At 40.4% G+C, this 21564-nt stretch overlaps 1 protein-coding gene across 2 annotated transcripts in view; it reads left to right on the top strand.

The window, feature by feature from the left end:
- The first annotated feature begins 12739 nt into the window (after positions 1-12739).
- Positions 12740-21564, top strand: part of kirrel3l (kirre like nephrin family adhesion molecule 3, like) — a 102293-nt gene continuing 93468 nt past the window's right edge. For both annotated transcript variants that reach the window (XM_049731225.2, XM_049731224.2), the window contains exons 1-2: positions 12740-12917; positions 13196-13406. The gene's annotated coding sequence lies outside the window, so the exon portion shown is untranslated. The remainder of the gene's footprint in view (positions 12918-13195; positions 13407-21564) is intronic.

Raw genomic sequence — 21564 nt, 5'->3', positions numbered from 1 at the left:
TATACCCCCATCGAGAGAAAAATAGGAAGAAGGAGGATGTAGATTAATCACGGTGTTTTTGTAGTTTTGTATTCTAAGCATGTTATGATTTGTTTAATTTCATATTAATGCAAAGTAAGGGTCTTGGTGGATTAAGTGGTTTGCTTTCATTTTTTCTTGCATGTCTGAGTTGAGGGTGAAGCATTGTTGACAGGCAGGCGTTTATCAATACTCTCAAGTGGTGCTGATGAATAAATGCTGAAATGATATCAGCCGAGAGACATCAACATCATCAAGGTCAAAACTCGTCAGCGAGCCTGCAAAGCTTCTTGTCTTTATCTCGCGGTTCATTCAAATAGCTTTGAAAGAAGATTTGACAGCAAACACTTCGCATTACTTAATGGCTAACTTCATTTATTTATTAGTCTGTTGCCTTCGGTAGAGCTTTTTTTTTTTTTGCATGAAATATTTTGGAAACACAGGCAGGAATGGTTAATCTTTCTCACAACAAAGTGGATAATTTGTCCAGCTAAAACAATGGAAGCATTTATCATTATCAACATTGTTTAAAAAAAAAAGATAAGATGAAGCGAGGCCAGGCTAGGCGGAGAAAAAAAAAAGTGGATTACATTTGGCGCATGAGAAAAAAAATGGAGGGTGCTTTTTAGGAGGAGGGGGAGAGACGAGGAGAAGCAACACAAGAGGATGATGCTCTGCCGACTCCTCTCTCGCTGCAGGCTGCACCCCACTTTACTGAATAAATAATTTCCACTATCATCTCCACTTATAACATTCCGGAGCAAAGAGGTCAGTCTTATTTGGATACCAAAAACATTTTCTCCCTCTCAAACGATAAGATAGACTTTAAAATGTACCATAAACTCACGAGATTAAATATGTATATTTAGAGAAAATTTCGAGACAGAGCCAGCCCTGAAGTATAGTTTATGAGCTTTATAGTAAACATGTCCAATGTTGTGTGCAGATAAAGGTGGTGCAGCTGCAGGGATGCCGTGACGGCTTGCATCTTGAGGCTACAAACTTGGACATACATATAGAGTATATCAGAGCAGCATTATCTGAAAGAGGCTGAAGAAGTGCTGTGAGCTGAGTGATAAGGTAGAGATAGAGGCATGGAATAAGTTCCTGTAAGCGTTGATGCTCAGAAGTAGCAATTCTCTTCACTTCACACTTGTGTAGCCTTAGTGGCCCTCCTACGCTATTGTAATGTTGCTGCGAAAGGCTGATAAAATTCGGACAAAGCTGCACAGACGATTTTTTTCCCCCTCTCTCCCGATTCTGCCGAATGAGAACCAAAGGGAAAATGTAACCTCCACTGTCAAATACGTGACATGCATAATAAGTTGGTGCCCTGACCATTGACTTTGATCATTTTCATATGCATGCGGTGATTTATGACCACTAGGGGGCAGAAAGACTCCAATACAATAGCTCTTACATTAGTTCCTTTTAATAAACAATCACTTGTTGGAAAGCTCATTTAAATTCCACTTCAGATTGACGTTATCAGTGGTTTACTAGTTGCTTGACTTGCTTTTTAATTGACTTCAAACTGCCATAATTAACTTCTCTAAGGTTAATGTTTTCAACACTGCGTTTCAATTAAAATTCTGGTACAGAGTCGACACGAAACAAATGAGTGGCCTCATTTTAACAACTGTGACTACTACGCTCAACTTTTAAAAAATTTACTATTTTAACACCAAATAAATACATCATTCTTCTAATTTGTATTTATAATAATATTGCTCAATTTGGATTAATTCATAATTTATCGTATAGAGATGTCGATGGCAAACCAAACCATTTTATTAAAGATGGCTAAAAATCGACTTTAAAAAAATAAACGGTCAAAACTGACCAAGGCCGACACAAGCATTGGCAACTGATATTGATTTCACCATTGATAGATCATTGTGGTGACTTCAACAACTGTCTCTCTAGACTTTGTTTTCTATGGCTTTGTGCAAAGTTTCTTTTGCCCTTGACTGGCAATCTTCCTTCACTGTGCTCCATTCTTGAGGTTTGATTGCCAGAAGGCTTGTCGTTTAGAAAGCTACACAACACACAATAAATGCACATCCATTCATTCATCCATTTGTGTCATCTGAGTACGGTATATCCAAACTTTCCCGTGCACAGCCTCCAACTTTATAATTTCACTGAGGTGCTCTCACATAAGACTGTCAAACATCGTCCCTGCACTCTGTCTGCCCTGAGGCTTCCTTCCGGGTTGAACATGCCTGGAACATGGAGTGTATGTCCAAGGAGCATGCTTTTCCACGTAATGAGGGAGGCCTCCGTAGAAGGAGAGGCAGTAGCACCACAACCGGATTCAAGATCTCATCCAATGTTTCCAAAATCTGCAATTTAGAAACATTGGTTTTGGAAACCGAAAGTGGCAAAGACTTGATTGGCTCAATCCTACGTAGCCAACCTTGAGTAAAAAAAATACAATACCCTTTAAGAATTTAAAAGGATGGATTGAACTAGAGCAACCATATTGATCCCTTCAGGTCCATATTTTAGAGTAAAGAAGTACAAGTCCACATTGCCGTCTTTCAGTTACAAGGAAAAAAGAAATAAACCAACACTAACAGATGGACTCTCATCTTCAGAGTGCTGGAATAGACTTTCCAAAGCAGACTGATGCATGACTGCAGCTATCAAACTTTGTCACTGATACATGATCTGGACTCACACTGGACAAAATGCACATTGTCACTGCCAGAGGGGGCAATGACATTACTGGCTGCGCAATGGTAGATTCCAGCCTCCCATTACAGATGACGATTCAGGCCTGATTCATCATCATGACTTCTCTCTCCCATCTGCATCTCCTCATTTTCCTGTGAAAGAAAGAGTGAGAGGGGGTACAAATAAGTGGAGGTCGATTCTTCATCTTTTGTTGGGTGGCATTGGATTTGAGGTAAACATGAACACAAAAATGGATAAAAAAGGATAACATCACAGGCTGGAAAGCTACAGATTAAAAAAAGGAGAAAACTCAAAACTGCCGAGGGGGAACTGGAAAAGGCAATCAGTAGATACAGAACCCTCCTCGGCACATTGACAAATGTGGCCTTTAGTCACGCGGCGGTAATGAAAGTCATTTTTTCGGATTTGGGCTGACTATGGTGCTATGAGAAGTAGCGTAGAGGGATAGTTAAAGCCGGTAAAATATGTTGCATTTGTGCTTTGAGAAAGGTCAGTGATAAATGTTGAGACTAGATCAGATATTCGAAACAAACAACAAAAGGAATTCCAGGGAGTGGAAAAACATGACCGGCCATTGCGATGGGCATGGTGTCAGCCGCTTCCCCCCCACATTCAATCCTTTCACAGTGGGGAGCATCTGAGGTTATGAAAAGGGGACAAAACAAAAAAAGCACAATCAAAGGTTAACATGCCAACTTGGGACACGTCATTTGCCAAGCCATTAAACAGGTATGCTGCATTGCTGTAATTACTCTTGCACTCATTTCCGTCTGAATGTGTTCATAACCCTGTCCTAATTGGCCTCTGTGCTTTTCCTCATCACGCCATTAACCTCTTTATATGTCGGCGCACCGCAGATGCTTCTGCGGCCCAACTGAGAATTGGTCCTGGGACGCAGAAGGCCCCCGCGCTGACAGTAGACTCGCATTCGGCCCATTCCCTTTCTTTCATCACTCTATCCATCTAAATAATTCTCACTGCTCGAATCCTCGTCTGCTCGCTTCTCGTCTTTATTTGCTTCTACCCGAGAAGCACTTTATACTTCCCGCGGGTGCCATGTACTTGAAACAATAAGGCCATTAGCGCCTACTTGTCTCAAACTATGTTCACACTTGAAGAAGACTGCCGAGAAAAAGCTTAAGAGACACGAACCTCTGGGATGGTTGGATCTTCTCGTATTGGTCCGCTAACAAAGACCGACATTGTTAAGTGGGCTACATCGTCAGCCATAAAAGCTACTACAATTTTCCATACATAATGAATATCTACAACCGTCAAGTCCATCAGATAAAGATGGCAGAATCTATTAGGCTTGTACCATGGGCTTCGGTGAATTAGGCAGCCCTACATTTTCAACACTTGCATTATTTAATCATCACTAGCGGGGCAGAGGGCCTGAAGCCCGAGGCGGGACCTGGGGCTTCAGTAGACTCGTGCGGCCTTAATGAGGGAATGTTTGCATGGTAGCGGCTCAAGTCAAAGTTGTTTGGGTGGCTATGCAATAATGGGTCAACCATTTAAATAAGATGACATTCGTTGCCTTCAAAAGTACAGTGAGGAAAAAAATAATTAGACAAAACACATTAGTGGAGCACCATAAATGTTTGGTCGACACTCATCATTTGTACACTTCAACTTGGACATGCCGTATTTTCCGGACTATAAGGCGCACCTAAAAACCTAACATTTTCTCAAAAGCCAACAGTGTGCCTTATAGTCCGGTGTGCCTTATATATGGACCACATTCCTAAATTTAAACTGGCCTGAAGCATTGTGTCATGAAATCAATCATAAGTGGCCCACTGAAGACTATGAATCCATGAATCAAAAAGACTATGGATCGTTATTTTGTGATTATAAAGTAATTTGTTGCGTCTGAAGTTGAGATAAAAAAGATTTGATTTGGATTAAAAATCTGACATGATGCATTAATGGTGCGCCTTATAGTCCGGTGCGCCTTATATAAGGACCAAGTTTTAAAATGGGCCATTCATTAAAGGTGCGCCTTATAGTCCGGTGCGCCTTATAGTCCGGAAAATACGTTACTTTCTCCCAATGTTGCTTATCTCCAAATAAGTGTGGCCAGACCAGAAAAAAAGTGTGTGTGTGTGTGTGTACCGATAACATGGACACACACATACACACTGAACATGATTTTAAATTAGGTATTCATTCCACACTCATCAAACACATGCCCTTTGCCACTGGTTGCTGGCTATGTGACATCTAATCTTGCATTATTGATTGGCCAGACTGGAATCCCACGACAAGCCAACAATAGGCTTTGTGAGAGATACTTTAATTACCGCAGCACTCACAAGATAGTTTGTGGGTTCCTGCATTCAGGAAACTGTTATCGTACGGTGAGTATGATGGAACTACAGCCGGATGACACAAGCTCGGCGGAGAATAACGACTTTAGACACTTCGCGATTGTGTTCACCGAGATAGCAATCCTCATTTCAACTGCATACATTAGAACTTTAATGAGAATCACATTTGGCAGGGTCCCATGCTAGCTAACCTATCATGTTTTATTCAGATCCTAAATGGCAGCGCTGAGTGCTCACTTGCTAGCTCAGCTCAACTAGGACACGGTTTTACAGAGGCGTCACCTTTGACCCGCTTCTCCCTGCTCTGGGTTGGCAGGGATGAGCGGTGGGATGCTTGCCATGTCATCATCTACCACCTGGATCTGTGTCACCTGGACTCTGGTGGAGCAGACACACATGGAGTACAGTTCAGTTCTGCATGACCAGTGGCATGGATGGAAAGGCCCACATAACAACACCATCAAAGTATGTGAATTAAAGATACCGAGACAGTAACTAATGGCTGTCAACGGGTAAAAAAAAACAACCTCCCAGTGATAATTCCAGATCGGTCCACGTGGGAGTAGCGAAGAACGTAGGTGGTAGAGGGGCAGGCATTAAAATGACTAGTGACAGAGCTGTTGTCCGACCGCTGCTCCCCACAAACACGCAGTGACATCCCTTCATGCTCATGCACAGTGCCGAGCTTTGAAGCTGTGGCGGGCTGCCGCCTGTGAAATGGCATCAAACACAAAGACGGCCATGCGACAAAGCAAATGCACAATTAGGACACATTGCTGTGGCGCAGAGCAGACCCACAAATCACAACAAAGATTTTAAAGCAAAGCCAAACACACAGAAATAAAAGAACACCAGCAAAGCAGTTTACATCATTATGCATCGTTTGAGAAGCGTGCAAACTATTGGTCACGAGGCAAAACAAACCAAGGAGAGAAAAATAGAAGTGTTCACGCTTCCCTTACAAAGCCCAACGAGCTGGAAGAATGTGTTGGCCATCGCATTTAGCTAAAGAATGGACACCTGGCAAATGACTCGGTTGCGATGCAGTGAGCTGAGATTCAGGGATAAATACCAAGTCTTCTTGGAGGCCACTGCATCCCTTACAACCAAAGAAACAAATCCCATCCAGAAAATCTGGAAGTCAACAGGGGACATCCTGGACATTTGGATAAAACAAATCTGACTTAGCATTATTATTATTATCTTGAGAGACCTAAAATAATGAATATATGTGGAAAAAATATTTTATTATATTATTTTATTATTATTTTATTATATACAGATAATGGATGGATGGATATATACATATTTTTTATTTTATTTTTTATTATTATATAAAATACTATATACATATATATGTATATATATACTATATATATAGTATTTTATATAGTAATACAAATATATTAAAAAACTATATATAGATAGATAGATATCCCTCTCTCTATATCTATCTATCTATCTATCTATCTATCTATCTATCTATCTATCTATCTATCTATCTATCTATCTATCTATCTATCTATCTATCTATCTATCTATCTATCTATCTATCTATCTATCTATCTATCTATCTATCTATCTATCTATCTATCTATCTATCTATCTATCCATCCATCCATCCATCCATCCATCCATCCATCCATCCATCCATCCATCCATCCATCCATCCAAACATACATACATACATACATAGATAGATATAGTGAGTGAGCCGACAGACTTTTTTTCTCCCTTTCTCAGAAGCGAGAACCAAGAACACAACAACAGACTCTTAGACTGTCTCGGTGAATACAAATGGCAAATTAGCAAGGGTATAATCACAAATGCTGTGCATGAGCTCTTGCAAATAAGAATATTTAACTGTGCTTCTTTGTACACTCGAATACATTGTGCAGAGCATCATTTTGTTCCTCTCCGTTAGTGGCCATGCCAGTGCAGCACATCTCGATATTAAGGGTCTTGTTTGGGTGATTACCGAGAACGTCACAGTCAAGAAAGACTAATCCAGACACTGTGGAGAAGCGTCAGTCTTAATTAACCTCACACTGTTTCACATGCATTAGCGCTCACACGACAGAACAGCGAGTACCTAGCGTAAGATCAAACGAGGATGCGGCTGCCAGACAAATAAGAGTCTGGTTAATAATGCTCATCGTCTGTGTCAGCTTTTATTCACTTTGATCTTATTAACATTTGGAAAAGACGAGGCGAGGAGACGAGAGACGCGCTTGTCTTTTTGGAATCGGCTGCTGATTCAGTGCCTCGCTCATGGTCATAACCATTTCTGTGAAATGAAGCTACATTTTGTGGAAACTTTTTAGCTAATATTTTTTTTCTTCTGTGCAAGTTCAGTAAATAAATAATTTTGACTTGGAAAAATGAAAGGCCCAGTACTAAGACAGGACTTTTGTAGACTCATTTGGCAATTGCTAGATGATTTATGTCCCACAAAATTCAAATTCAGAGATTGTAGCACCCCAAACTCAAGTCTTGGCACTGGAGCACCTTTGCATGTGTTTATCACAGCAGGTCAGGAAAAAGGTAAAAACAGCTAATCCCCAAAACAGCACAATAAGTGTGACAATAACTCAGAGTGGCAGCGAGTTTCCTCCGGAGGTTTTCAATGTGGTTTATAAAAGTCTGCTTCATTTCAACCACAGCAGGAGATAGTGTGCAATGCCTGCAGGCAATGTGTCGCACCTTCATGTAACCCCCTAGAGGAATAAAAAAACTGGGGGGGGGGGGGGGCGGGACTGGGTCATGTATGTAAATCTAGACGTCTTCCAATTGTGATGCAATTCTGCATGCCATACATAAAGAGTGCAGAAAGTTTATTACGTGCATCAGACAGTCTGTGCCCCGGAGCAAACTTGAAAATTCCCGACATCGTTGCATAGCATGAACACAAAGTCTCAAATCAAAGTATTTACATAAAATAGGTGCATCAGTGAAACTGGATTTGAGGCTGGGACTTGGACTCTTTTGCTCTGTAGTAGAAATAAGTGTCAGACTCAGTGCACCAAAACTGTTGAATATTAATTTTGTGTTTGTTCTATTATAGCTGAAACAAACATTTTCTATTCCGAGAGAAAAGCATTATCTATTAAGCATAGGAGTTGCAGTCACGCAAAGTGTGAGCTTTATTGCCCCGGGACTGTACTCTGAAGCAATTCAGCTAAATTAGCATAGCTGCTATGAAAGTATATGCAATGACACTAATCTGGAGGCAATTGTGAAAAATGTCGAATAATCATTAGTTTCAATAATGATGTTGATAAAGGAATTTATGCTGGGACTGCAGAAGACTTTATTTTGGAGTTAAGACTAATTGTGTCCCTCCTCTGAACGTTCATACTCAAAATACAGTGAGTTTGTGTTTTTTCGGCGAGGGATATGTTCCGTTTTAAATGCTGTTTCGATTGTTTGTGAAAAAAAAAAAGCTTATGAAGCTTGGCGATTGGTTTAAAACAGGGGCGTCAAACTCATATATATATATAATTTATATATATATATAATATATATTATATACAGTATAAGCAACAATTTGATGAATAACTACTTTTAAAATCAGGGACTAGTAAAAACTGTTCAAATATTTTAATATGGTACTAAAACTTGCCGGCAATATCTTTATGTTTTTATAGTGAAGACAATTTGTAATTTTTGTATTAACATGAGTTGATGTACAATTTGTCTTTGTGGGCCAAATAAAATTATGTTGGGGGGGCCGTATCTGGCCCCCAAGCCTTAGGTTTGACACCAGTGGTTTAAAGCCTTAGTTGGTTGTCTGTGTTGCCTGCCAGACCCCAAATGACTGAATGTCTGCAAGGAACATGTGAATGAGGTGAGAATAGAACTGACGGGGAAATAAGGTGAAGGAAATAAGGACGCAGCGGGAGTACTGCGAGATGTGTGAGGAGTACCCATCAAGGCACATAAAAGAAGAGAATGCTCCATGATGGGAGCACTCTCCGCAATTGAGTAGGAAGTGTCTCTGTTTGTTGAGACGGCGCCAATAAATGTGACGCATTGAACATGACTGGATAAGAGGTCCAGATCCGATGAAAGAATTAAAGTAGCAATGAGATGGCTCCAGATCATGAAGCGAAATAACAAATGTTCAAATAGTTCGAAGACGACAAGGAAGTACAAAGAGATTACATTCCCCCCTCGAATAAAATATACGCAGTCAAATAAATTAACGGAGGCCAGCCATTTATTATTGCTGTAATCAGTTTCAAAGTGCAGACCGCAGACTGGACCAACAAGACAAATTGCACATTGCTAACAATCAGGGCGGCTGAAAATGGCCAACACTCCTGCTATGATGGTCTGGCAATACTGAATGCACCTGCGGCCCAGCCAGCTCTGTAAAATTAGCACTTAGCGCAAAGCCATTTGCAGAGGAACAATATGGAGAGAGAGGAAACAGTGCCCACAGTTACTGGGAATGGATAAAAGAAGGATGCTAAGATGGAGTGCAGTGCAAAAAGGTGTTAACTGTATGTTCCACTGTAATCATCATTGTAATTTAGCTCATAGAAAAGCAGGTGGGCTGAGTGTAAAACAAATAAATAAACAGAAGACACTAAAAGCCACTTTCAGGATAATTACGGCAGGTATTTTCATGCTATTAAACATTGCTGCGGCTGGAGGGAAAAGCCTTTGGGGGCGGGGTCAGAGAGATCTGGGCAAATGAAGCTTCAAGATGATTCATGAAGCAGTTGTGTCATTTCGGTTCCTTAGTTCTTCATGAATCATCATTTTTCATCATCAAACATACAGAACATTTTTTCAGCTTTGTGTGAACAGTTTGTTTTGATTTCCAACATTAATGTGCCCCAGTGTACAAAACAAGAGCAATAAAACATTAAAAACATCAGAACCCTGACCTAAAATATATTGACAATGTGGGGGAGATAAACTTACAAATTTCTTTTCCCATATTACTCCCAGTCTTCCAGTTCTAGGAAGCAGATGAGAGTTTGCCTTCAAGATGAATGTGTTTCCTTACAGTAGATTGAGTAAGCAAGACTTAATTCTCCAAGGCATCTTCAGGTTTAAGGAGGCCGCTGTGTTCATGCGTTAGTGTGTTGTTTTGACTATCACTTTACAAACACACACACTCACAGGACACATTTGATGTTATGATTCCCTCCACAGGCCAGAAAAAAAAAAGGTGATATATGTTAACAGCTGTCATACACTGTCTGGTGACCCTTTGGGCAAGAAAGATTTTTTATGCTATAAAATGTTACTAGCTTTGTGATTTGAACGCACCCGTCACTCAAGCGGTACATCCATTTTGATTTTAGAATGTTTGTCATGTTTTCCTCTCAATGATCAGTTCATTCATTTCTTCATCCATCTGCCCAATTGTTCATCCATCCATATATCCACTTAAAAAAAAAATAGGGACATTTTTGAACAGATTAGCCCTTCCTCTGCATCTTACAGAAAATGTTTCACAATCTTTCTGGCATTTATTAAGTAGTTCAACTGAAAATATGCAGTATTTACTGCTGATATAATTTTTCGAACATGAAAGATAAAAAGACTTCACTCTTGATCATTGACATTATAACTTAGCTAACTTAGGCAAAACTGGCTAGTGTCCATAACGCCAGTTTCTCATCCTTTTTTTTTTTTGGAAAGTTTAAATAAGTGCATGTAAGAGGGTCATGCAGAGAGTCTTCATTAATCTAGCAAAACATGTTTTAAGGGAAGACGCTGATGCCTTCAAGGCATATTGAGGATTTTTTTTAATTCTGGACCTCGTGTACTTTTTCATTTGATACCTTCAGTTTGAAATTGCACCTCATTGCCAAGCTGTGTATGCGCCGTATGAATATGAAGAAGAAGAAGAAGCAGAATCAATATTGCTCAAGACTTTGGCTGCAATAGAGCCGAACAATGTTGGGACCGGTGTTATCTCAGGATATGACACCAAGTTATTATCTTCGACACAGAGGAGACAAGCAGGATTAAAGCAATCTCTGGGCCTGTTTAATGTAAAGGCACCTGGCGAACGGGCGAGGATCGGATTTGTCTCCCCGCTGGAATGTAATTTTGTGCCTTTGACAGAAGCTAATTCAATCGCACGGTGCCAAGTAACAGTACGCCGTGCGCCCAAATTCATTGTGCTCACTATAAGCGAATGTGAAAATAGGAGCTGGGTGCAAAAGAAGGCAAACAAGAGACAAAGATAGACTTGGAGCGGAGAGGCTGGTGAGGAGAATGAGTCTGGCAGGCGGATGAACACATACGTTACTCCGCTTATCCTTTGAGCCAGATATGGAGAAAGACCGTGCACCTGTCAGCTTCGTTCAATCTGAAAGACACAATGGATACACAAATCGTGTATACACACGTTTACATGGGGTTGGTGTGTATGCATGCTGTAACGGGATTTAAAACAACAACTGCCGTACAAAACTCCATTCATGTGTGGACTATGGTTGCTGACGGGATATATTCTTCTGTGTGCTTAAGTCAGATCCTCCCACTGACTTAAATGCGGCACTTATGCACCTTCATGGAATGTACGTACTCTGGGTGGAGTAAATTTTGAATGATGGCGTTCCCTGTCATTCAATTGGGCAGTCCAGTAAGTCCAGTGAGGGTGAAACATCGTATTGTATGTTTTGAGTCATTGCAAGGGAAAAGGGCAAAATTGAGAATGGGAACGCTGCAGGGCGGTTTTGTAAATAATTCGGAAATTGCGATCCAGTCACTGTACAAGCGGCATAAAGTCGGCGGAAATTGGAAATTCAAATGTTCAGGTTATTATTCTGTTCCTATTCAATTTTCTGATTAAAAAAAAAAATGGTGAAAAAAATTGTTTCTGAACTTGCATTTCATCCCTCCTTGAAGTGTTTTCATTCTAAAATAATCAGGTTGTAACCCACTGAGGACTCCGAATCGAATTATTGGGCAGACTCTATTCAAGCTGTCTGGCTGACCATGTCTGTTAGCTTTAAAGCAATTGAAAGGCCTTTGCAAAGTTTCATTTCTGTCACCGACGTTGCATCAATATAATACAATATATTCTTTTACTACCACCCACGGCGTCGCCACATCTGCTTCAAAGTAAGTTCGCATGCCGGGACTGCATGACGTCAAAAAGTCAGCTACGTCTCATCAGCGGAGCATTCACGGCATTTCACATATTGTATTTTAACAGACTTGTTCCCAAATTAAATCAATTCATTTTTCTAAACATATCCGGGGGTGCTCTGAAAATGGACCTGATGGTGTTTGTGGAAAAACCAAAACTGCCCATGGTAGGTGTGATAGGTTTGTGTCATTAAAAAAAAAAAAAAAATCGAAGTTTGTGGCATCATATTAATAATTAATAAAAGTATTGAGCAAAGGCTTTGAATTTTAATGTACGTGATTTCTTAGTTTTTAAATACTAAATAAATTAAATTAATTAAATTAAATAAATCTGCAAAAATAAATGTTTTTTGTGGGGGGAAATATAATGCATACAGCTTAATATAAAAAGTTGCAAAAATTAAGTCATAATCATTGAAGACAAAGTAAAGATTTTATGTAAAAGTATTTATTTATTTTATGTAAAAATATTTATAATATTTATTTATAATATTTATATTTCCCCTTAAGGGATTACAATGCGTATAATATAATCCATCCATATCATGATCCTTTGTCCTCCCCAGTATTTTTCCAGGACCTGAGTCAGGTGATGGGCGGAGCCTCCAGCACACCTGTGCAGCAGCCCAACTAGCTAACTAGTTAATTTCTGGAGGGAAGAAAACTGGCTGGTGGAATATTGTTACTGTTTGCTAGTAATCCTGGTCAACCATGTGCTCATTCCAAGTTGCAATTATTCCCTTCCTTGTAAGTACTTTTTGTTTTCACTTCTTGTGTAGTCAGGATGACCTAATGTCAATTGTGAACCTTATCTCCGTTGAGTTCTTTTATTTTTGTTTTGCAATGATATGTGTTTTTCCTTTTGCTGATGTACTTTTCCATTTATATTCTTTTGTTAACTCATATTTTCCAGATCCCTTGGTTGAATAAATATTGTTTTTCTTTCAGTTATCTGGGATGTGGTCATGGGGGCAGCTTTAGCAACCCAGACTTCCATTCACTTTGTTTTTTTCTTTTTTCTCCAGCCTGGCTTGGAGAGAAAGTCTTTCCAGGGTCGCCTCTGGAGTCTCCTTCATACCCGAAACACCTCACCAGAAAGGGGCTCAGGAGACATCCTAAACAGATTCCCGAGCCACCTCATCTGGTTCCTCTTGATGCGAAGTAGCATCTCAACTCCCTACCATATGCTCCTCACACTATTCCCGGCGGAGATCCTTGCCTTCACACACTGCAGAGGTAACTCATTTTGGACACTATTGACTTTTAGACTTGGCATGTCATATTGCAGTATGATCCAATGAAGATGAAAAACATATTCATTTCAGTGAAAATGAAGCTGCCAAAATCACTATATTGTATTCTGCTTTAATTTCAAAACTGAGTATAATATATTCATATGATCTATTGATCATTCATCCATAGTCAGCTGGAATAGGATCCAGCTCACTCATGCATGTACAATAATGAACGTAAGCACTATAGAAAATGGATGGATGGAATCTATTGATCAAGGCTAGCCACCAGAATATGTCATTAGAGTGCTGTACTTCTCATACAAAACCATCTTAACTGGGTTTAAGTGAACTACTCTGGTGAGATTTACATTCTGTTCAAGTTAGGATTCAAATTGCAAACACAAAGAGAACACTAGAGATGAAATAGTGATGAAACCGATCCAAAACTAATCCATCATGGCAAACACCAAACACTTGTCAGATCATCCCCTCAAGCTAAATATGTGCTCTTTCGACTGATCAAAGAGCTACAACCTTTTTATCTGACCGTAAATAGTCATTCCAGGAGGAAAGAAAAAAAAAAAAAAAAAACATGGTTGGACATTTAATTATTTAGGTGTTGAATTATTTTTTTCATTTTTACTTAGACCATCACTGAAAGCTGCTTTGACAGCATTGAATGTCTGATGTCGCTCTAAAAGTACTGTTGCAGTTATTAAGGTTGCATTTTGTGAGATCAAGTGAAAGGGCAAACTGCTGGGTGGGAATGAAGAATGAGTTGTTGAATTCAGAGATAAAGCTTCTACTAATTCTGGCTAAACAGCTGGACTAACTAGTCCACAGAAAATCTCCCCTCAGCCACTAGGGTGTGCTGTTGCTGTGTGTAGAGTGGTCGGCTAGCTCGGTTCTCCTATTGAGACAGATGAGATGTGGCTTCAGCCTCAAACTGATTTAAAAGAAGCAATTGAATCTGTGTGGACTGTGATGGGTTACCCAGAGCACTGCAGAGGCGCACGTCGAAATAATGAGATGCATTTGTTTACCCCCTCCTCCCCGAACCCTCTTCCCGGAGAAGCATCTACTGACACTGCCTTTGCTCTCAATCTACTCAAGCCTGGACCATTCACCATATCACTTGTTGTGCTCCTGGCAACCAAACAAATCTTAAAGTAAGAATAATGATATGTACACAAATGAGGCAGGCAGGTATCTAATTTCGTCCTGGCTTGCTGGCCTATTCTTCTAATCTCTTGCTCACTCCATCATGTCTCATGTGGTTAACCCTCCCCACCCCCAAGTTCTAGCTTGCAGGCTTCTCCAAATGCAATCCTTCTTGACCACCGGAGTTTAACAACACAAGTGAGGATGGAAGGTGTGTTCCAGCACATGCTGGAAATTACAGCCCCCCTCCATCCATCACGTCCACTCGGGCTAACCATGTGACCTCATCAGTCCAGTCGGGATGAACTTGACCACACACGTTTGTGCACGTTGTGATAGCAGAGGAGCTCACATCCTGTTCAATTTAGGAGACATGCACTCAGAGCAAATAAGAGAGAGCAAACATGCTGTTCTTTTAATTAACTCTTTCCCCCTCGCTCATTGTCAACTTGCCTGTCTGCTTTTTTTTTTTTTTTAAATCCGGTCGCCTGCGTTCCCTCAGTTTCCTGGCTGTTTTATTAAGGCGCACATGTGAACAGGAAAAATAGAGAGGCATGCAAAGTCTGTTGAGACGAGAAACAGTGAGCCGCAAAATTCAATTCATTACACAAATACAGACGGATGGATAGATAAGGCAGATAAGAAGCAGATTAACAGGCACACAGTATGCATCAGTATGCATAAGCAGCTCTCCCCCCCCCCCCCCCCTCGTCCTTTTTTTTTGTTCCTTTCACATACAGACGCGTTCACTGCCTTCTCTATTTTCCACACACAAATAAAACTCAAGTGGACAGCACACGCACACATGAACACACTGAGAGTCAAATGAATATGCACGCAGGGTCCATTTGTTCTGCTTTACTCGAAAGGCAGCCACCAGCATGTCAAGTTCATTTCCGCAGACGTATTACATAAAGATCATCAAATAATATGGCCTCCAAAACATATGTCAAAGGAAATAATAAGATATGGACACGTCAGTGCTGTTAGTTAATAATAAAGCACATTTTTAGTCACGTGTAAAATGCACACACATACACTTCAATTTGAAAATACAATTTTGGGTGAAAGTTTGACTTTTAGAATGCATTTTTCTTAGGTTTGTGACTCAGTTTTGGGCATATCATTCATTCAGGGATCAACAAATGGATTTTACGGAAAGGTTTTTACTTCCTTTCCATACAAAAGAAAGTGAGTGGCAGCATGTCTTGTCAGTGAGTCACTTAACTCTTTGCCACTAAATGGCCTTGATCATGTGAGCCACCCATTTTTATTTATCTGGGCATTTCTAAGAAATCACACTGTGTTGGTTATCTATTCATTGAACTAACCCAGGTTAGTCATGTGACCCTTGGGGGCAACCTGGTGCTTGCAGGCTCCATGTTAGTGATCCTTGATTTATAGCATTTAATTATTATAGCATCATGCATTTAAAATATAGCACATTCTGGGCTTGTAATAAACACAATTTTTTTTTATCATGTTTTTTCATGGGGTTATATTGGGCAACTATCAAATCGTTTCATGAGCAAAAAAGCTCTGTGATGCTTCTGCCATCATTTATAAATTCTTCTATAATTCCTAACAGGGAATCCTGAAATGAAGCCTCATTATATTCTCTTTGAGTACCAAAGCCATTAGGCGTTGCTAAGATTAAAAAAGAAAAAAATGCATCAGAGCCATGGTTCCTAAAATGTCCTTTAACTCCTCAAACAAAAAAATGCTAAGAAGCCTGAACATATGGGCGACATGTGCATGCATATCTCGGTAAAACCTAACTGGGCCAACTAGATGACTAAGACAGTCTAAAATGAGAGCACAGGGAAAATTATTTCGAATATTTTCACGAGGCATCCATGCAATGCTCTGAGGGAGAGTGCTGCTCATTAATAGGATTAAATGCTCGGGCTAATGGTATAAACCCAGACACGGGATGCGTCAGGTATGTGATTGGCAAAAAGGGAAGGGGAACTTTGAGCTGAGCACGGGGGTTTCAGTGGCTGGGCTAGAGGTTGTTATTGTCATGGATTACTCACTGGCACTTGATCTGCCTATTGCGGTAAGCCCCCATCTAAGCTCTGCAGGAAGGCAAAAACACACAAGAGGGATGTTGCACTGATGGAAATGTCTTGAAAACATCACTTTGTAAGCCTATGGATGAGGCTTATTGACATTTTTTTGGAGTGCTATTTACTGCCTGTGGTGATCCATCTTGAATTAGCTAGTCATGATGCCACTCCCGCTGACCCAAGAATCCAATTATACAAATGGCAATCCCGTTTTGTTTTTACACTCCGCCCCCTTTCTGCCGCTGTATCTCCCCTCCATAAAGCGTTTATAGTGTTTTGATTTGATGTAGAGCTTGATGGGCCACGGTTGACTGGCCAGCGGTGCGGGGCCTCGGGAGCTGTAGTTCAATGACGGAGAAGGCCGTGGGGAACTCATCAGAGACGGTGCTCTTCAAAAGGACGCGCGGTTCTCCCGGTCCCAGTTCAGCACTAACACGAGATTGGATTCATCAGCTCATTATCAAGGCTCAGATTAGTCATGTATTTTGAATCAGTTGAGTCTGTGAGGTGGAACAAACGACCCTCTAGGAGCAAGGCTGCGAGTGCATTTTCAAGTCGCTCCCTTCACACTTTTGCCCTTCATAAACAGCACAGCTGCGATTGTCCATCCTCGGCAATCCGCAGCTGGAGAGTTCCCAAGACGCCCAACTAAAAACACCAGAGAAGTGTGGAAGAGGATTCTCAATGGAGCATCTCGGGGAAAACAGCAGCTGCTGGTTTCAGTCCTTGTGCATACTGTACATCTACCAACAATGCTTGATGCGCCCATAGTCTTGTTCAGGGTTGGTTAGAGGCTTGAGTCTATTCCAGGTGACTTGGATCAGGGGTGTCAAACTAATTTTTGTCACGGGCCGCATCGTAGTCAGTTTCCTTTGGAGCGCCATTATGATGACTGATGAATAAGTTTGAAACTGGAGACTAGTAAAAATTTTTCAAATATTTTTAAAAGATCAATGGGAACAAATTGCTAGCAATATCTTTTTTTTTTTTTAAGTTAAGACAATTTGTAATTTTAGTATTGACACATGGATTTGATGGACAATTTGTCTTCGGGGGCCACGTAAAATGATGTGGTGGGCTGTATCTTGCCCCCGGGCCTTGAGTTTGACACCTATGACTTGGATGGAGAGGAGCCAATCAGAGAACGGACAATAGAGAGGGATTACTAACTGCATCGACACCAAGGGGGCGCCGTTGAGTTAATTTGACATGTTTGTGGACTTTGGAAGGAATTCCCTAGGAGAACCTGCCCAGGCATCAAGTGGACATGAAAATTTGACAAAAAACCAACTCACTCATCCATCCATCCTTGTCAATCAGTTAATCGATTCCTCTTTCCTCTAATTGGGCTTGACAGACCTCCATTCATGCTCACATTTCAAGTCTTCAATTAACCAGTTTGTACTTCTACACCGACAACCTTCTAGCCCGATGCAACAGAATTCACAACTTTACCTCTGCGATGCTATTCATGAATCCAATTTTAATCATACGTTTGTGGCCAAGCTGAAAGGTGGTTGACTTGCAATGTGTGGGAGTCAAGCCTGCCGTGGCTGCAGATGTATGTAGGCCCTGCTGAAGGACACGAGACAAAACACTTTCATTCAAAAGGAGATGTCTGCGCTCTATATGCCTCTTTATATTCTCCACCTCCACCACATCCCTCCCATTGGCTCATTGATGTCAAGAAAATGTGTTCTCTTCCCAGGAGGAATAGTAGAGTGAGGCTGCTAGAATCGCCACGGTAACCCCCACCCATACACACACACACACTCTCTGTCCGTAGCCAGAAAAGCCTGGAAGCAAGGCAGCGGGGGAGAAATGGGGAGCTGGACTTAAATAAATGAACTTGGCCTGGACAAGAAAGAGTCTCGTCACATATGGACTCGCTCCCACAAGCATGAGGAGCATAAGATGGAGATGTTGTTCCAGGGCTAATAACAGGTGGTCCAATGTTATTGTATTTGTGGAACTTAGCACTCACTATGACATCATTCATTATTATTGAAGCGAAGGGAACAAATTGCCTGGAGGCATCCAGTGAAACCAAGACATTCATATTTAAAAAAATAAAAAAACTCCAGCTGTTGATTTAACCATGTATCTTCTGGAACGTGAGTGGAGAAGAGCTGGTCTAGAAAATCAAATAAGTGTTTTCAACTATTCCTGTTGATGCTGCAATGCACAACTTTCACATATGAATGAATACCTGTCATTACAAAACATCAGTTGGAGCAGTGAGAGCAGTTAAATGCTTTCATGGCATAATTAACAATCAGCCCAACTTGTTATAGCTTTCTAAAAATAGACAAATGAGCTCCATCACTGTCAGCCATACATTGTGGTATAACAATGAGCATCTGCTTCTTCATATCGCACTGCATGTATATGTAAGAAGCCATATTGTGCCATTTTCTTCTACTAATTAAACAGTTGCTGGGCTTTGCGTAACCATGACAACTAGTGATTGTGAATCCTTGGGAAAAAATGGTTGCAGTGGAGTAGTCATTTATAATTGAACCCGGGACAAGTTTGAGGTCCATGAAAATGCCATCTCACCTCCTTTGGGATGCTGGAATGGAGTTTTAAACGGGCTGTGGTGCAAACTAGCGTGTGACATATTGTGTTTTTTAGCCTATAAATGCTGATAATGCAAAATACATAAGTCTTTCATAACGGCCCCTTACGGAGTTAGCGTCTGTAGAAAAGATATGGAGAGAGATGCTTGTTATGGGGGGGATGATGGGGATTGTAGTTATTGATCATAAACACGGAGAAGAGAGGGTCAAAGGGGGTCAATCAGGAGACAAAAGAAAAGGAAACGAGCAAATGATGTAGGGATTTATGAATGCAGCTTTAATGTTGTCATATTTTATGGGGATGGGGTTTCCGACTTGAAAATATCAATAACCTTTCGTGTTATGTTAATTGCATGGAGCCTTGCAATGTTTTCTTCATTAGCCCCTTGCTGAGCTTGATTGATTGCTCCAGATAAAATGTTAGTTTTTCTTCCAGCCCCCCCCCCCCCCTTTTTTTTTTAAAAATAAAAATGTATTCTAGGTGGGTGGCACTTTAGAATTTGTATTTTTTTTTTTTTTTTTTTGCTAGGATGGTTGCTCACACAAACAAGCATTTAAAGCAAATGACAAATCATCTCAGCGAGAGGCTAATAACGACATGATGAGGATTAGACTTTTTTTTTTTAACTGTATTTGACTCTAATCGTTATCATAGTTTTCTGTTGTGCTATTTGTATTTGTTGTGATTTTGTAATTCATTATGTAAATTTTAAAGGAAATATTGCGTACTACTGTGCAGGTTGTTGATGGTAGACTGAGTGGGGGCGGGGCCAAAGGGCGATCTCGCACAGGGTGCCATTCTAAACAACATCTCAAGATTTAGGACATCCTAAACCAACCTCTGAACTGTGAGACAGATGTTCTAAGCAACATTTTGTTGTGCCGCTGTCCATCATGTTATTGTGCCACTAATATTTCAGGATGCCTTTACTCCGTGAATTGTCAAAAACTTTATTGTTGCCAACATTCTGTATATATAATGCCCTTTTTCTATCACTTTGAGAAAATGTATTTGGGATTGGATGATGTTGATGTTGTGGGAGGGGATAATCTCTCATGTAAATAAGAGTCTTGGGACTAAATTCAGTGTCTTATCTTTGGTGTATCCGGCTTCAGTATGCATACAACACCTTATCTTCAGTCATGCCGAGGTTTATCAGTAGAATATTGAACAGCTCTTTATAAGCCGATTTCCAGTTAAGAGGATGTATATATGTTACAGGAGGACGGCTCTCAATGTGCCCATCCATTATTACATGTGTTGATCTGCGAAGCGAAATGTTTATAAGACTCTATAATAAGACTTCTGAATGTTGGACTCATTTTGTACTTTGAGTCCGGCAATATTGGAGATGATTGCATCACAGCTCTCAGACTGTGACTCTCAAAAAGGACGTCATCTTCCGGTTGAGCATTTTCAATCTGGAGATTGTCGTAGCCTTGAAGAGTCATTAGTTCTATGTCACATTGTATTGTAATAGGGAAACTAAACACATTGAAATTATTCATAGTCCTCTTCTTTTTAGGTCACTGTCAAAAAGTGAGCTCGGTGTATAAACCGCAAAATCAATTTGTACAATGACAGTCAGACTTTTTATTCCAGTGCACAATGAGACTAATTCTGGGTTTCGTTTGATATGATAAAAATAGACAAACTGTTCATATCTGTGGAAGGGAAACGGTACACTCTCTAAAGACCTATTCAAGCATTAAGTTTTGGATCACTTGAATGGCTGATGATGATGAGGAAGATTCATAAATGCTTTAAAGATTTGTATTAATCGTTTTAAAACTTCCAATCTGTTGGAGGGCAAGGACAACAAGGCGTAAGCCTATTCACTGCGGCACTGATCTGCCCATTTGTTTTATACATGTTAATAGCTTATCCTGAAATAATATCACACCTTACAATTTTTATTATACTCTTGCTTATTTGTTTTCCTTTGAATTCAACGTGAATAGCGTCAAATAAATTACTTCTTAACTCGCTCCGAACTGCTGATAAGGGCCGAAAACTTTCTCGCCGGCTGTCAATTAAGGTAACGCCGCTTCAATGTCAACTGCCGATGGGTAAGGGAATTATTTAGTTAGTAGAATTAGAATAAAGGCCTCTTGGAAACTCACGGCCTCATGTCTGAAACCTGGAAAGAAATAAAGAATATAGTAGCAGCTAATGCTAACCGCAAGTAAATCAAAGTACGGCACAAGAATAAACTTGTCAAATGGTGAGCCCGTCGTCTACTGGGCATTTTTATATGATTTACAATGCACTTGCTACATTGTAATGAACCTGTTCAATTCAAAATAACAACCAGTGCAGTATGTAAAAGGTCGCCTACGCATAGCAGAT

Source organism: Syngnathus scovelli, chromosome 9, assembly GCF_024217435.2.
Source record: "Syngnathus scovelli strain Florida chromosome 9, RoL_Ssco_1.2, whole genome shotgun sequence".
Classification (NCBI taxonomy): domain Eukaryota; kingdom Metazoa; phylum Chordata; class Actinopteri; order Syngnathiformes; family Syngnathidae; genus Syngnathus; species Syngnathus scovelli.
The sequence above is the reverse complement of the archived record's forward strand: the minus strand, read 5'-3'. Positions and strand labels throughout refer to the sequence as shown.